The sequence below is a fragment of the Neolamprologus multifasciatus genome, chromosome 13, assembly GCF_963576455.1.
Source record: "Neolamprologus multifasciatus chromosome 13, fNeoMul1.2, whole genome shotgun sequence".
NCBI classification, from domain to species: Eukaryota; Metazoa; Chordata; class Actinopteri; order Cichliformes; family Cichlidae; genus Neolamprologus; species Neolamprologus multifasciatus.
Genome location: NC_140451.1, coordinates 18,268,811 through 18,286,727, shown reverse-complemented (window position 1 = coordinate 18,286,727; position 17,917 = coordinate 18,268,811). Strand labels below are relative to the sequence as shown.

At 41.9% G+C, this 17,917-nt stretch overlaps 1 protein-coding gene across 3 annotated transcripts in view; it reads right to left on the bottom strand.

Moving 5' to 3' along the window:
* The window catches only part of LOC146505398 (zinc finger matrin-type protein 4), a 64,988-nt gene extending 60,073 nt beyond the window's left edge, over positions 1-4,915 (bottom strand). Inside the window, exon 1 of one of the 3 annotated variants that reach the window (XR_014877520.1) lies at positions 3,852-4,911. The gene's annotated coding sequence lies outside the window, so the exon portion shown is untranslated. Of the gene's footprint in view, positions 1-3,851 lie in introns of all 3 variants that reach the window. The other 2 variants (XM_085182384.1, XM_085182383.1) reach the window with 2 other exon arrangements.
* Positions 4,916-17,917: the final 13,002 nt, after the last annotated feature.

Genomic DNA, 17,917 nt, shown 5'->3' with positions numbered 1-17,917 from the left:
CCAGGTTTTTTTCCCAAGTCAAACTCCACAGGCAGAGATCACACTTGCTAACTAAATAGGCTTGAAATATGACAGAATCTGCTCAGTTGAAAAAAGAGCTTCAGTGGTCAAGCAAGCTTTCAGGAGGTAGAGCATTAAACGTTAATAAACACTCACTTCCATGGCATTTTTGGAGTGAGTGTTTTGGTTTTGGGTCAAAGCCAGAGACCTAGCTTAAACATCAGTGGTGATCCTTCATATAAAAGCTAGGTAAGTTTGACCAGAGAAGTCGTTTTCTCGCTGTGTCACTTTGACGGTAAATTCAAAGTTGCAACTGCAAAATTGCAGTTGCACCTCGTGTGAGTTTGGGAATCCAATTAAAAATGAAAAGGTGGTTTTTATTTTGCGTTTGAGAAATATTTTCAATACAGTACAGCACCGATTCTTTTATAGAGCAGCAAGGCTAAAGGTATATGAGTTTGTACAGCCTCCACATGAACATTGTACTGCTATCAACAAAGTTAGCACACTTGCAGCACTGTGTTCACGCTGTGTGTGCATGGATGGCCACACACACGTCCTCACAAAGCAATGTGACACTGATATGACTGAATGTAAAAAACATGCTGTGCATCACATAAACAGATGTATACACACAGAGACACACACTGGCATGAAGTAAATAGGGTATGACCTTGCAGCACCTAGCCTATATAAATAACCTGTATAAAGTGTCTTTGCTTCTTTGACTTGCATCTGTTCCTTTTGGTATGAGTGTGTTTTTGAGAACTGAGTCTGAAAAAGAAATAAAAAGCAAAAGCATGAATTCTACATCTGATAAGCATTTTTTTTCTTTGCTCATTCACTAATGCACCCACAATATTCCCCTTTCCTCCCCATGTTCCCTCCCTGTCTGGCAGCAGGCCAGTTTCCTAACACGGTGATGGAGCAAAAGAAAATTGATTTCTAAAGAGCTGCTATGCCCGGATATGAAATACGTAACCAGTTATTAGTCTAACCCCGATATTAACACAACACGACAACCGTGTCAAGATGTATATTTGAGATGTCGCTCTTGTTTCCTTTGAGAGATACATAAAAAAGGCTAAAAATGATAAACTGCCACTTGTTCAAAGCATTACAAATCAATGTCAGTATTGCATAGTTTTGATGATATCTACTTTGTTTGAGAGAAAAAGGAGAACAAAAAGCTCTAGTTGGCAATGCATTGATGCTGCTATGAGATGGACTCAGTATCTTGATTGTGTAGACAGTCAGAGCGAGCGGGTCCATATTACTTACTATGCTGCTATTAATGAGAGGCCAAATGGCCCACACACTGATGTACTGTACATGGTCTCTCTTGCACGTACACTTATTAACACAGAAGCAGATGCACCCGTGCAAAGACAGCACACAGTGAGCAGTAAGGTCAGGGCTCACAGTGACTGAGAAAAAGATATTTGAAGAAGATATGCTGCCTGTTGCTATGGAGCACTCTGAGAAGAAAACATACACACAAAGACGCACACCTACACATGATGCTCTATCAATCCTAAAGAAAATGGAGCAATCGCACACCCGGGAAGATAAACACACATATACATGCATGTCCATACGCACACGCGCAATCAATCATTGTCCTATTAAAGAAAGTAATGAAGCTGCAGCATCTTTCAAGAGCATCTCAGCTTCAGTTATTGCCCTCGGACTCTGTGTGTGTGTGTCAGCGTTTGTGTCTTTTCCTTCATATGTTTTTTTTTATATTTAGAAAGGAAAAAGGGGCCATTCTTCAAGAATAACATTGCTCTTCCATTTGTTCCTTTAGGACAGGGTGAATTATGCCAGTTGGTTAATCAGATTCTTCACCAGAGAGGCTCAGAGAGAAAGCGAGGGGGAGAATGAAATAGGCTACCATACTTCTAGACGCCTCAGAATTGGGAAGAACAACGGCACGGCATAATGTGTGGCATAATGAGCAAGCCTGTTAATTTGCTTTATTTTTTGAAGGGTGATTTAAAAACTTTAATTAGACTATGAACTCTGTTGTTCATCATAGAGGGAACTGGCACAAATAGCTGGAACAATTCTATTCGCGTCAATAACAATACGTTAAATGAGCCATTATACTCTTCATGAACCCGAAAGAGAAGAATACAATAGAATGTAAAGCATAAAACATATTTACTATTGTAAATAAATGAATATGTTGCAAAGCAGTGGTAGATGATTTAGCACTCTATGTACTTTAAATCCTCTCAGATACTTTTTTTTTTTTTTTTTAATCTATGTCCATAAACTGGCACTTTGCAATAATTCATCTGCTTTAGCTCTCATATTTTGGAACTGAGAACCTTTTACTGTACTGTCTATTTAACAAATTTCACAGTGATATGAACGATTAGTTAGTTGTTGCCTTCAGAGGGTGTTTTTCTTTTCCATTCCAGTGCTCAGAGACCCAGCCCACCTGCCTGCCTTCCTGCTGCACTGACCTAAAGTACAGTAAAAGTCAGCGCTGGCTGAATCGATCACAGTGTAGGACTGAAGATCACTTGCGATGACTTGTGATCGATAGTGTAACTCTATGTAAACAGAGCATGAAGGTTCAGTGCTGTTCGGACAGTTGAGGCAAATGTGGGAAAAACTGAACCAGTGCCACTCAGTGGAAGTCATATATGCTCATTTTAGGGACAAAACAAAAGACTGAAAAGGACATTGAGATGATGGCCGCATGTGATATTAGTAAGTGTAATTGTCCAAATTCATATTTCATCACATCGTGCTTAAGTGAGGGATTTTTAAGGAAAGCCTGTGCTGTTTATGTGTGTCTGTATGTGTGTGTCTGTCCTGTTGACGGGTAGGTGAATGCCTGAAAAGACCATAAGCTCTTATCACTCTGCTACAGACACCCGGTATCAAGCTGACTGGACATTCCTCCCAAAGTGACAGATGCTAGCAACAAGAGTGCTCTAAATGAGAATGGATATGGAGCAGTGAAGCAGCATCAAAACTAATCCATATTACATCCGACGCGTCTCATTTTCATGTTTCACAGGAAGTCATTGAATGTGGACCAGATGCTTTGAACAGTTTCAGAATGAGAAAATTTCCTGCACACATTTTAAACTCAAGCTCAACTTTCTGTAACTTAACTGAAAAGTGAACTCGACCTGGGATGTTTAAATCATTCCAATAAGAAAATTAATCTAAAACTATTTGAGCAATGCACTGTTCATTAAAGTCATTTAACCAGCAGTCCATCTGTTCTCTGGTTTCATGTTTTCCAGTGTTGCATCTGCTCTCTTTGTGTCACTCCACTCTTTAGATTGCAAATGTTTAGACTCTGGCATCCCGTGATTGACGGCTTTTCTGATATTTTGTAGATCAGACAAATAAATTAACAACCTAGATTAACCGGCAATGAAAACAATTTTTAGCTGCAGACCCAAATCAGATTTCTCCACATCAGTTTAACTTATCATGTTCAACACACTCAGAGATGGCCCCAGTGGATGAATGAATAATAAATAACTCAAAGTGCTGCTTTTTTTTAAATAATAAAGCAGCTAAGAAAGATGTTATGAGCATTAGATGAAAACCTGTGACACCATGCAGCAGCATGGCTGTACGTCAACATGCACTGATACCACGTTTCTGGTTTGCCTACAGTTAGAGAACAAAAACAAAGTTTGCAAAGGTTTTCCCCAAACCGACGATGAGTATCCCAGCAATTCCACGTGATGCTCTGAGTGGTGTAAAAACTTACGTATTCTACAACACAAATCAAACAGGGCCAATCAATACAACAGTCATCCAATGAACAAACTGATGGGGGGACATAGCGACGGTGGAGTTTAGAGTCCATCGCTCACCTTCCGCAGAGGCACTGACTCCTCTCCGCGAACCCGATGCACCTGCGCACCTGCACCGCGAAATCCGTCAAAACTTAGCGCCAGTCCTCCCAGTGTAGCTGTTTGATTTGTTCCTCGTCTTAAGCTGCGATGTCCCCCTCCAAGAAAAACTCCCTCGCGCCGCCGTCTGTCGTGATGCGCTTGTCCCCTAGCGACTCCTCTCCAATCCTCGGTATCGCGGAGGTAAGAAGGAACGAAGCTCTGTTGATATTATCCACCACTACTCCGCGCGAAAGGCACCGCGGAGAGGAAACAAATATAGGGAGAGAAAAACACACACACACAAAGCGAGCTATCCCAGCTTGAAGTAAGCGAGAGGGGGGCAGAGAAGAAGAAAAAAGTGTGAGCAGCCTTCACTGGGATGAATGAGAGACAGAAAGCGCTCTCGGCTCACGCAGCGTGTGAGTGATACACAGAACGCTCGATTTGTAGAGTGAGTGAGTGGGAGCAGTGGTCGAGTGAGTAGGTCTTCGCACCCACACGCATGTCATATTACACGAGCATAACCCGAGAGAGCACCCAGATTCCCTGTCATTCCAGTCACTGTAATATCGATGCTCTGTTTCCATGACCCCCCTTTACAAACTAACGCGTCTCTGCTCACACTCACTTTTTAATCCCCATCATTTCATTATAAGGCGTATCATGAACTGTTACTGTCTTGTTGAGAAGATGTTGTGTAGTTTCCAGCTGTGTGGTCTTCATCAAGCACTCAGAAGAACCATAGGGTTCATGTGCAGAGGTGCCCCGAAACCGTAATCAAGGCTGGGAATTTGACTTCATCCCAGGCCTCTCTGTCAAACAAACCACCAGACTGCAAATTCCATTTGTAGGCTAAATCAATGCGTTGATGTAAGACTAGTCATGTAAGACTAGTCATGAATATTTCCACTGTGCTCGTTTGAGAGAAAAGTTATTCAGATTTCTTTTCATCTTCAAGAGGAAAAAAGTATACAAAATGTACTACTTACCAAGAAATGCACCTGAATGATAACTTTTAAAGGTTTGTTAGGGCAAGAAAGAATCAGAAAACACACAACTCATAGCATAATAATCTCTTTCCTCCACCTTTACTTTTCTTCTGACCACCTGTGCAGCCGGGCTTCTATATGCATGTTTGCCACATTTGCAGCGACAATGGTGAGATTTTGAGACGTGCATCTACTCATCTACCAATAGAGTTTGAGATGAAGCAGCACGCTCTATGTTAAAAAGTTTGTTCTCTTCAACCCAGAATGGTCCTCTAAATCTAAATACCGTGAGGTAAAAAAATAAAATAAAAAAATAACAGGGATGTCAGTCTTTTGTTATATTGCTCACCGTCCACTGATGCAACTGTTTAGGTGGGTTGACATCCTGCAGACCTGCAAAACATAGAACCAGTGTGACTTTTCCTCTGTGAACAGGTTTTTTTTTTTTTTTTTTTTCCCTCAGCCACAGAGTCCATAAAATGATTATCTCATAAAAAATAAGAAAAAGAAAAACAAATTGCTGCAAATGAACTCAATGTTTCAAGAGGAATTATTTTGAAGTGTAATCTGAATAAACAAACCGTTGCCTTTGAATCCCAATCAAACTGAGGCAATTTAACACAGTCGTGAATCCCAGTGAAACTCACAGGAACCCAGTATCTGAAGCCAGAATGTTTACCACAGCCAACAACAGAAACCCCCCCCGGCTCTTGATCTATTAGAAATGGCATTAATTCACTGTGGCCTGCAAACAGTTCCCAAAGCAATCATGCACCAAATTTAGAGCTTAGCTGAAAAGAATGACATTGCCATGCCCCCCCTATCCTTTCTTTTTTATAATTTTTCTGTTCGATTATCCCGAGTCTTTTTGAAATGCCACATTTTCTCACTAGTGTATGGATGTGTATTCATTCCGGCAGAATGGGCGCCTATTACACGCTTTCAGAGGCTGTGACAGCAGCCCTCAGTGAGGAAGCCAAACACTTCACAGCTCAGACAATGTACCCAGGCAGACGTGCATACACACACACACACACACACACACACACAGGAATGCATGCACTCACAGATTCAAATACACACAAATCCACTGACACAATGCACATCGACGAGATGAAAGGGCCAATTTATCAAACCACCAGCTAAGGCAGGCCCGAGGACGTATAGTGTCAGCACTGGTCTGTAGAAAGAGGACAGGATGTGCCTCTCTTTCTGTGTTTGTGTGCAACTTTCTGTGACTTTCCTTGACGGTAAAATCATTTTCCTAACACAATGTGCATTTTGGCCTCGGGCTAATTTTCTCAGGTAAAATGCATCAGCGGCTGATGCCTGCTGACGCGGCTGCACGAAGCGGGGAATTTGTCGTTCTTTTGATTGCCAGGTGCTTTAATGCCAAGAAAAGAAAGTGTGCACATGAATTTGTTAGAAAGAGCCGGGGTGCTAAAGAGAGGGAGGGAGCGATAATAGAGGGGTCTGTCCCATGTTATTTCTCATTAAACTGCAAGATTGATGTTTGTTGTCAGAGTTTTACAGCATTTATAAGCCCAAATGAATCCACTATTAGACTGCCGCAAAGCAGACAAAGTAAGCAGTGCTTGGGAAGGGTGTGTTGAAGTGACAAGCAAAAGGGGATTTCACGACATATTGCCGTGCAAGGATGTCCTTGCTAAGTGGCACTGGTCAGCTCTGAGATGAAGTGAATTCTGAAACTGTCTTTCTGTTTTTGCTTTTCAGGTGAAACAAGAGACAGACATAAATACAAAGTAATTCAATCACAAATCAATCATGATGTAACTGCACTCTTAATTCACTTATTTCATTGATTTTGTGCAGATCTTTGATCATATAGAACAGGTGTGGTGGATGTGGATCATTGTGACTTGAGGAGAAGCTTATGCACTGGAAATAATCTCTTTGCTGTGGCCTGAGAGTGGATTAAATATAACACACACATGCAAATCAGTCCTGAGGAAGTTCCTGAGGGTACCATGGATTAATACAGGTGTGCTGCAATGCCCTTTTAAAGCAAGCAAAAAGTATCTCCTTTTTCATTAAATATCCGAGACAAAGTTGTGATACTATCATTATTAACTCTGACCTTTTCAACCGTACGGTAAGCTTTTTTTTCTTTTTTTTTTTATAAAACAGCGAAGCACCTGCAAGGACAAACAGAAAACAGCAGAGATTAAACTGAGACACCAGATTTTACTTCCACTCATCTGCTAACTCCCTTGCTGAGGCAGTGTTTATATTTAGCTCAAAATATGAGTGTGTTTATGTGTGAGGGAGAACATTATAAATGTAAGTCCCCTGATTTTGTGATGTTGTCTTCAGTGTGGTGCATCTGTTGGGTTTTGGCTGCTAGGATACTGGCCCGGTCTGCTTGATACCGTTCCAAGGTCTGGGGGCAGCCTGCTGGCGCTGCCAGTTGGTGGCAAGCCGAGCAGGGTGGATTGCCCATTATATCTGGAAAAAGAAAAAAGGAGTGAGGCCAGCTCCAAGAATTGTGGTCCCCAAAGAATTTGAAAAAGTGATATGGCTGTTTGTACACCACAGGTCAGAGATGCAGAAATGCATCAATAGACGTGAGCGTGCTTGAATGTGCAGCGTGCCCGTGTGTCTAAGGAGTTAAGTGAATGTAAAACTAAGAAGATACCGGCAAATAAAGGTCCGATGTTCTCTCCAATAAGGTGTTTATTGGCAACAGGTGAGAGCAAATCCAGGGAGAGAGAGAGATTTAATTTCAGGAGCATCAGCAGCTCGTACACTTACAGCTTGGATCGCTTACAAAAAGCCATATATAGAGGACAGCTGACACTGAGGGTGTACAGAGGGCGCTAAATCAAAATTAACATGATCTTGTCACCACCCTGAACACTGGGATGGGAAGATGGAGTGAGAACAGAAAAGTAATTGATATCTACAAAGTCGGCTCCACTACAGAAATATCTTTGTGATTGGTGTCTTATTCCTTTTACCAACAAACCTGTTAAAAGCAATTCAAAGATGAAGCCCCATTTTTGCCTCTAAGGCAAATATTACAAGTGTTTTCACCATCAGCTCTACCCGTTTATTTATTCCAATTAATATTCGGGCTTTTTTCCTCCAAAACCCATCACCGAACACGTGTGACCTCCGAGTGTGTGAAAATGATTTACTGTGAGGTGACAGACAGATCTATGTCAGCCCCAGTGTACAGACCCGATACTTGTCATCAGATGCCAAGAGCTGTATTTTTAATGGTCTAGAATATGCATGAGATTCTGTCACGAACCTGATGTGTGAAAAACAAATTAGCTGGATTCTTGTGAATCAATTTCTGTCATATTTGTTTTTATAAAATACCAACGCTGCTCATTTTATAGCCTCCCACAGCTCTCTAAGTGAATTTCCTCATTTTCTTCCTTGTTTTTGTGCTCTTTGATGAAATAACAAGCACAAATCTGGAGTTACAGCTTCTGGAATGCTGATTAGAATATAATGACCGGTGTGCTGCAGTTAGAGAACAATGGCTTTTGTTGACCATCACACATTTTTAATAAGTCCTGTGGTGCTGCAAATGCTGTGTCCTTCTATCAGTCTAGTGTGTAGTTGGTAGCTGTCTCCATCTAGAGGAAAGATGAGTATAGTGAGGGTTCACATGCCTTACACTAAAAGCTCTCACACTGCATTGGTGGTTTTCACCTGAAAATAATCACTCACTTCCCAATGTTATGATGAATATGTGAACATATATGTGATATATATAATTTTTAGTGTATTTTTTTTCCTACAATCCTGTTAATTTTCTGACATTTATCGTATGACTTGTCCCCAGAGGGGGTTAATCTCCATGTGCCATAAAGCTCTGTGTAGATTCACTCCGAAACCTAAATGTGCATGTGCAATCTTTTTGCAAGATTTTTAGTTAATTCGCGACCCTCTTTTATGAATCTCAGTCATCTTGAATTGCATGTAATCTTCAATCTTCAATTGCATGTAAAATCACTGTTTGTTTCATGAGTTACTACAAATTGCAAGTAGGACAGCTGTAAAGAAGCCAAAATTTAACGCACACTAAGAAGAGAAAAGTGAAAAAGAAACGTGTCTTTGATTCACTTCCTTGTTCAATCATAAAGAAAAGAGCTGGACTATAAATAAGAGACAAAACAAAACAAACAAATATCAGTTCGTGCAAGTAAAGCAGATGGTTAGTATTTACAGCACCACAGTTATCAATAACAACAATAACAGGAACATTCTGTAAAGATTTAGTACACACATAATCCCAAATTACACATGATTTACAAGAGGAAAATTCTTCATAATAATGTGGACAGAGTTGCTTAAAAACAAAGAAAATGAAGCAAAAAATGGAGCTTATGACAAACGGATTGTTTTGTTATTTGTTCTTTTTATCATTTGCCTTTCTTTGTTTCACTCTTTCGGGCTCAACTTGTTGTAAAAATGTATGAAATGCGTGTAAGATTTATTTTTTATACCAGTGTCTGTGGGGGAAAATGCTTATACAAATACATATACATATAAATTGCAATGCTCAAAAACATTAAGGGAAAACTCAGTCATCACAGTATAACACAAAGTCAAACTTCAGTGACATCAATCTGTCGATTTAGGAAGCATAAACCATCGTGAATCAATTCGACCCGCTTTGGTGCAAATGAAGGTGACAACAAGTGCACTGGAGAAGCAACGGGAGAGATCATTGCTGTCTCCTTATCGTTCCAGACTCATTTTTCTCTAGTTTTACTTTGTGCGTGTGTTTGTCACAGCTGGTACCATGAGGTCATACTTATTCAGCTCATTCAGGTTGCCCAAAACTGCAGATGCATAAATGCTATTGCAAGAAGGCTTGCTTTGTGTCCCACTAATCTCAGGAGGAGAGGTATCTGCTTCTCCGTGTTGGGAGGAACATTCTCAAAGTCCTGCAAAATGACCTCCAGCAGGCTACTCATGTGCATGCTTCTGCTCAAACTGTCATAACCAGATTCCACGAGGGCCCACCATCCTTCAGTGGGATCTGTGCTCACAGCCCAGCAAACACAGATCTTGATTGGTATTTGCCCAAGAGCACGTTCACGCTAAGTACATGTGAAAGCGTCTGTAGATGCTTTTGTCACAGAAATTAAAACATCAAGTTCATTTCCTTATTAAACCTTTTGCTTTCATGAATTTGTATTTAATGGCCAACGATACTCGTATCGATATTGAACCGTTCGATACAGTGCTTTCGGTTCGGTGCGCATATGTATCGAACAATACAAAATATTTAATTTATTTTATCAACTTTCCTTCTGACTAGTGATGTGCGATACCACTGATTTCTTTTCCGATCCGATACCAAGTAATATTCAGGGTGATATCGACGATACTGATCCGATACCGATACTTTGTACAAAAACTTATTTTATTTATTGTATCTCAAATTATAGCGTCATAATGATTACAGGACATCAGATTACTTGTTCTTATCACTTAATAATGCAGAGTTCATCATATAGAAATAAAAAAAAACTAAGTTGTGCTATTTGAACACCTTGCCTGCCTGCAGCACTAAAGGACTCCGTGCGTCTGTCTCGCCCTAGCAGCACCTGTCCCTGTCCTCCTCTTCAGTTCACCTCAACACACGCGCCTCATATTCTGTGATATAATTTATTCTGAGGTGTTTGACAAGGTTAATGATGTTGCCACAACCATACATGCCAACCCTCCCGATTTTTCCGGGAGAATCCCGGAGCCACCATTCCACCTGGACAACAAAATTGAAAAACCATAAACTATATTTTGATTTAAAAAAAATTTCAAGTTTCTCAGATAATTGTATGCACATAGATTTGGCCTGAGTTGTGTTGTTATGACTGTATAAATTACAGACTATAAAGAAGGTGTTGTCCAATTTGAAAATCAGAATAATCCATCTGCCTTCATCTGAAGACAATGATTCAATAATATTACCTTTAAAGTTGTTAAGGAGAATGGCTACGCCTGCCGAATGTTGAGAGGCGTGGCAAAAATAACACTGATTACCCCACTGTGCTTTCCAGAATTTTACATCATTATCACTCGAATGAGTTTCTTGTAGAAAAATCAAATCAGCATTTTTCCGTCTACAGAAAATGAAAATTGACTTTCTTTTGGTACTGTCACGAATACCTCGAACATTAAGGGATAGTATTTTTAAGGAACTGAAATGTAAGTCTGTCATAAGAGAAGAAGCGAATGAATAAAGTGAACTGGATGTCTGTTAAATTAACTAGAAACGTATAAGGTGCTAAGGTATAAACACCTAAAGAAGATACTCTCAAACGGGAACACTAAATGTTGAGTACCTAAGTAAAAGTCTTCAGACTCTGTTTGTTTTCCTTTTCCTCATTGAAGTGACCCAAATGCTTAAGCAAATTAACATTTATACACCAATAAAGGTAGGATGTTTAACTACTCACACTGTAAAACATAAGCAAGTCCAAACATAACCATAATAATGTTTGCCAAATATTGGTACAACTAACTTGGAGGTATAAAAGTTTTATAGAAAATTTAAAGAGGATATTATTGGTTGTAAACATATTACCTAATGAACCTGAGGTATTTCAAGCAAAAACAAAACAAAAAACAATATACAAGTGCCTCAAAATTACTAAATATTGAACAGTAACATTGGGAGCCTGAGGTAGTACCTGTTAATGTTAGGTAACTTACAGAGTGAACTTAAAGTATTTCAGTCATCTTGCTGATCTTTTAATAACCTCTTATTTATGCAGTGTGTCTTACACCATCAATGATGGCCACAGGACCAATCCATTTGGTCTTCTTTCCCTCGTCACGGGCTTGTTTGACAGTTGGCCACAGTTTATTTCTGCACTGTCTCTCCATGTAGGTGAGCTCTTCAGCCAACCCGAAATTCTTCTTCTTCATCACATCAGAGTTGAGGGAAGCTCTCCAAACTTTGTGTCGGAAGGTGCGCATGGTGAACTGTATGATGATGGGGCGTGAGCGGTTTTCATCTCTTGTTCGACCAACTCTGTGAACAGTATCTATCATGAACTCGAATTTGTTTTTTTCCTCTGGGATGATCAGGGCGATTATATCCATCACCTCTTTTCTTACAGTGGGGCAAAAAAGTATTTAGTCAGCCACCGATTGTGCAAGTTCCCCCACTTAAAATGATGGCAGAGGTCAGTAATTTGCACCAAAGGTACACTTCAACTGTGAGAGACAGAATGTGAAAAAAAAATCCATGAATTCACATGGTAGGATTTGTAAAGAATTTATTCGTAAATCAGGGTGGAAAATAAGTATTTGGTCAATAACAAAAATACAACTTAATACTTTGTAACATAACCTTTGTTGGCAATAACAGAGGTCAAACATTTACTATAGGTCTTTACCAGGTTTGCACACACAGTAGCTGGTATTTTGGCCCATTCCTCCATGCAGATCTTCTCAAGAGCAGTGATGTTTTGGGGCTGTCGCCGAGCAACACGGACTTTCAACTCCCGCCACAGATTTTCTATGGGGTTGAGGTCTGGAGACTGGCTGGGCCACTCCAGGACTTTCAAATGCTTCTTACGGAGCCACTCCTTTGTTGCCCGGGCGGTGTGTTTTGGATCATTGTCATGTTGGAAGACCCAGCCTCGTTTCATCTTCAAAGTTCTCACTGATGGAAGGAGGTTTTGGCTCAAAATCTCACGATAATTGGCCCCATTCATTCTGTCCTTAACACGGATCAGTTGTCCTGTCCCCTTGGCAGAAAAACAGCCCCATAGCATGATGTTTCCACCCCCATGCTTCACAGTAGGTATGGTGTTCTTGGGATGCAACTCAGTATTCTTCTTCCGCCAAACACGACGAGTTGAGTTTATACCAAAAAGTTCTACTTTGGTTTCATCTGACCACATGACATTCTCCCAATCCTCTGCTGTATCATCCATGTGCTCTCTGGCAAACTTCAGACGGGCCTGGACATGCACTGGCTTCAGCAGCGGAACACGTCTGGCACTGCGGGATTTGATTCCCTGCCGTTGTAGTGTGTTACTGATGGTGACCTTTGTTACTTTGGTCCCAGCTCTCTGCAGGTCATTCACCAGGTCCCCCCGTGTGGTTCTGGGATCTTTGCTCACCGTTCTCATGATCATTTTGACCCCACGGGATGAGATCTTGCGTGGAGCCCCAGATCGAGGGAGATTATCAGTGGTCTTGTATGTCTTCCATTTTCTGATGATTGCTCCCACAGTTGATTTTTTCACACCAAGCTGCTTGCCTATTGTAGATTCACTCTTCCCAGTCTGGTGCAGGTCTACAATTCTTTTCCTGGTGTCCTTCGAAAGCTCTTTGGTCTTGGCCATGGCGGAGTTTGGAGTCTGACTGGTTGAGGCTGTGAACAGGTGTCTTTTATACAGATGATGAGGTCAAACAGGTGCCATTCATACAGGTAACGAGTGGGGGACAGAAAAGCTTCTTACAGAAGACGTTACAGGTCTGTGAGAGCCAGGGATTTTCCTTGTTTGAGGTGACCAAATACTTATTTTCCACCCTGATTTACGAATAAATTCTTTACAAATCCTACCATGTGAATTCATGGATTTTTTTTTCACATTCTGTCTCTCACAGTTGAAGTGTACCTCTGGTGCAAATTACTGACCTCTGTCATCATTTTAAGTGGGGGAACTTGCACAATCGGTGGCTGACTAAATACTTTTTTGCCCCACTGTATGTCTTCGTTACTATGCTCTGGGAGATTCAGCAAACGCAGGTTCCACCGCCGACTATATCTCTCCGTCTCCTCTTGTTTCTCTTGAAGTGCAGCAATGCGATCTTTCAGCTTCTTCACAGTAACCTCTGTCTCTTTGCTCTGTATTCCAAGACCTTTCACGTGATCCCGCACGGCAATAATCTCTGCCGTGTTTTTGTTCACCATTTGTTCGAATTTGGAGAATCTGTCATTCAGCCCATTAATAGCTTTCAAGATGTCGGCATTGGATACAGCTTCCTCTCTCACCTCGTGCACTTCGATGCGGCTCTTCTTTGGGTTGGAGCTGTTAAGAGGAGTCTGAGGGAGAGGTTTGCATAAGCTTGCAAAGGTTTTGTCTGGCTCCAAGTCCATTATCAGTCCTTCCTTTCTTCTTGCCTCTTTTTTGGCCATTTTGCAAGCTTATCCGGCGACTATTAGCTAAATGTTTCTATACAAGCTAACACTTCACCGTGTCAGAATTCGGCAGGAAAAAAAAACCCCAAAAAACCTCAGTTCGGCCTGGTTTTATGTTATAAAGATGTCCTGTACGTGTGCAAAACACAAGTGCAATAAGTCACTTCTAATAAAGGAATTATCTGAGTCAGTTTAGATAATTTAAAATGTTAGGTACTCATCAGAAATTCACGAGCTTACAGAGAAGCGTCCACACAGGTCGCCATCTTGGCTCCTCCGAGCAGACGGCAGAGTTTCACTCCACCGAGGGAGCTCGTGACGTACTACCCGGCTTTCTTTAGACCACGAAGGCCGGGTCCTCAGGTGGAAGCAACCTCTGAATTTGGACAGCCCCGCTGGTTCCGGGCCGGCCAATAATAACGGTGACATTGAACGTATTTTATCCGATAAATAAACACTGTAAAATGTATTTATCACCCCCCAACAGCCCTTTTGAATGTCTCCCTAATTCTGAGGTCTCAAGGTTGGGAAAGTATGGCCACAACACCTCACTCTTGGAGCACTTTTTTGCCACATTTGGCTACATGAATAGGATGAGGGACCTATGGATTCTTCGATACCCAACATCCACAATGACGGCGAAACAACTAGTAGCTCAGTGTTCCAACATTCGAATGAAGGGACTGCTTTCGCAGCTAGAGATTGACGAGGTACAACATAAATGCTACGGCAAGGAGGAGTCAGGACGCCAGGTCAGGGGGGAGATATCATCACCCCCACCCGAGATTGGGTACATAGCCCCAAGTGCGACAGGAGAAGGATCGTTGAGTGCAAGAGGAACTGACCTGAAAGATAGGATCATGGCCAAGCTTGAAACCTGGACCCCCCGTAGCCGGTTACCAAGATTACGTGAAGTACCCTCAGAAGGTCTGCTAGAGGATGTTAATGCAGCACTACGGACAATACCTACAACCACGATTACCGACACTAACAAGCTGATCTACAATACGGCAGCAGTGATCAGTGAGATGCTTGGCTACAAGTTGAACAGCCACAAGGGGCAGTACCCTCCATGGAGAAGGAGGCTAGAGGGCAAGATCAAAGTAGCACGGAGGGAGGTTAGCCAACTAACGGAGTTGCAGAAAGGTGTGACAAAGAAGGTGCATAAGAAATACAGCAAGCTGTCCATACCTGAGGCCTTGGAAACTGCCAAGCAAAGACTCACAGCCTTGGCCAGCCGCTTGAGGAGGTACACCAGAGAGATAGAAGGCGGGAGAATAAACCAGCTGTTCTCCACAGAACCAGCAAAGGTGTACTCTCAGTGACATGGTTCACGCCTACTGGTGACTGCACTCCACGAGCGTCTGGCAGCACAAATGAACCAGCTGCTAGTTAACGAGGGACACCCGGAATGGCTAACCGAAGGTCGGACAGTCCTGATCCCCAAGGACCCCAAGAAGGGACCAGTCCCCTCCAACTACTGACCAATAACCTGCCTCAGTACTACATGGAAGCTCCTGTCGGCTAAGATGAACAGGCACATGGGTCAATACATGAGCGGGACACAGAAAGGAATTGGCAAGAATACCAGAGGCGCAAAACACCAGCTACTGGTAGACAGAACAGTCAGCCGAGACTGACCACTGTGCACTGCCTGGATTGATTACAAGAAGGCCTACGACTCAATGCCCCACAGCTGGATACTGGAATGCCTAGAATTGTACAAGATCAATGGGACCCTAAGAGCCTTCATCAGGAACTCAATGGGGATGTGGCGTACAACACTAGAGGCCAACTCCAAGCCCATAGCACAAGTCACCATCAAGTGCGGGATCTACCAAGGAGATGCTCTGTCCCCACTGCTGTTCTGTATAGGCCTGAACCCCCTCAGTGAGATCATTAACAAGACTGGCTACGGATACCGACTACGGAACGGAGCAGTTGTCAGCCACCTCCTGTACATGGATTCAATTCAATTCAATTCAATTTTATTTATATAGCGCCAAATCACAACAAATGTCGCCTCAAGGCGCTTCATAGATACAGAGAAAAGCCCAACAATCATATGACCCCCTATGAGCAAGCACTTTGGCGACAGTGGGAAGGAAAAACTCCCTTTTAACAGGAAGAAACCTCCGGCAGAACCAGGCTCAGGGAGGGGCGGCCATCTGCTGCGACCGGTTGGGGTGAGAGAAGGAAGACAGGATAAAGACATGCTGTGGAAGAGAGACAGAGATTAATAACAGATACGATTCAATACAGAGAGGTCTGTTAATACATAGTGAGTGAGAAAGGTGACTGGAAAGGAAAAACTCAATGCATCATGGGAATCCCCCGGCAGCCTACATCTATTGCAGCATAACTAAGGGAGGATTCAGGGTCACCTGGTCCAGCCCTAACTATATGCTTTAGCAAAAAGGAAGGTTTTAAGCCTAATCTTAAAAGTAGAGATAGTGTCTGTCTCCTGAATCCAAACTGGAAGCTGGTTCCACAGAAGAGGGGCCTGAAAACTGAAGGCTCTCCCTCCCATTCTACTTTTAAATACTCTAGGAACAACAAGTAGGCCTGCAGAGCGGGAGCGAAGTGCTCTAATAGGGTGATATGGTACTACAAGGTCATTAAGATAAGATGGGGCCTGATTATTTAAGACCTTGTATGTGAGGAGCAGGATTTTGAATTCAATTCTGGATTTAACAGGAAGCCAATGAAGGGAAGCCAAAACAGGAGAAATATGCTCTCTCTTTCTAGTCCCTGTCAGTACTCTTGCTGCAGCATTTTGGATTAACTGAAGGCTTTTCAGTGAGTTTTTTGGACATCCTGATAATAATGAATTGCAGTAGTCTAGCCTGGAAGTAATAAATGCATGAACTAGTTTTTCAGCGTCACTCTGAGACAGGATATTTCTAATTTTAGAGATGTTGCGCAAATGGAAGAACGCAGTCTTACATATTTGTTTAATATGTGCGTTGAAGGACATATCCTGGTCAAAAATGACTCCAAGGTTCCTCACAGTGTTACTGGAGGCCAAGGTAATGCCATCCAGAGTAAGAATCTGGTTAGATACCATATTTCTAAGCTTTTCAGCGCCGAGTACAATGACCTCAGTTTTATCTGAGTTAAGAAGCAGAAAGTTAGTGGCCATCCAAGTCTTTATGTCTTTAAGACATTCCTGCAGTTTAACTAATTGGTGTGTGTTATCTGGCTTCATGGACAGATAGAGCTGGGTGTCATCTGCATAGCAGTGAAAATGTATGCTATGTCTTCTAATGATGCTGCCTAGGGGAAGCATGTATAATGTAAACAGAATTGGTCCTAGCACCGAACCCTGTGGAACTCCATAGTTAACCTCAGTGTGTGAAGAGGACTCTCCATTTACATGCACAAATTGGAGTCTATTAGATAGATATGATACAAACCACTGCAGTGCAATACCTGTAATACCTACAGCATGTTCTAATCGCTCTAATAGAATATTATGGTCAACAGTATCGAATGCTGCACTAAGGTCATGAAGGACAAGCACAGAGATGAGTCCACTGTCAGAGGCCATAAGAAGATCATTTGTAACCTTCAATAAAGCTGTTTCTGTGCTGTGATGAACTCTGAAACCTGACTGAAACTCTTCAAATAAACCATTCCTCTGCAGATGATCTGTTAGCTGTTTGACAACTACTCTTTCAAGGATTTTTGATATGAAAGGAAGGTTGGAGATTGGCCTATAATTAGCTAAGACTGCTGGGTCTAGAGATGGCTTTTTGAGTAAAGGTTTAACTGCAGCCACCTTGAAGGCCTGTGGTACATAGCCGATTATTAGAGATAGGTTGATCATATATACGATCGAAGAATTAATCAATGGCAGGACTTCTTTGAGCAGTTTTGTAGGAATGGGGTCTAAAAGACACGTTGATGGT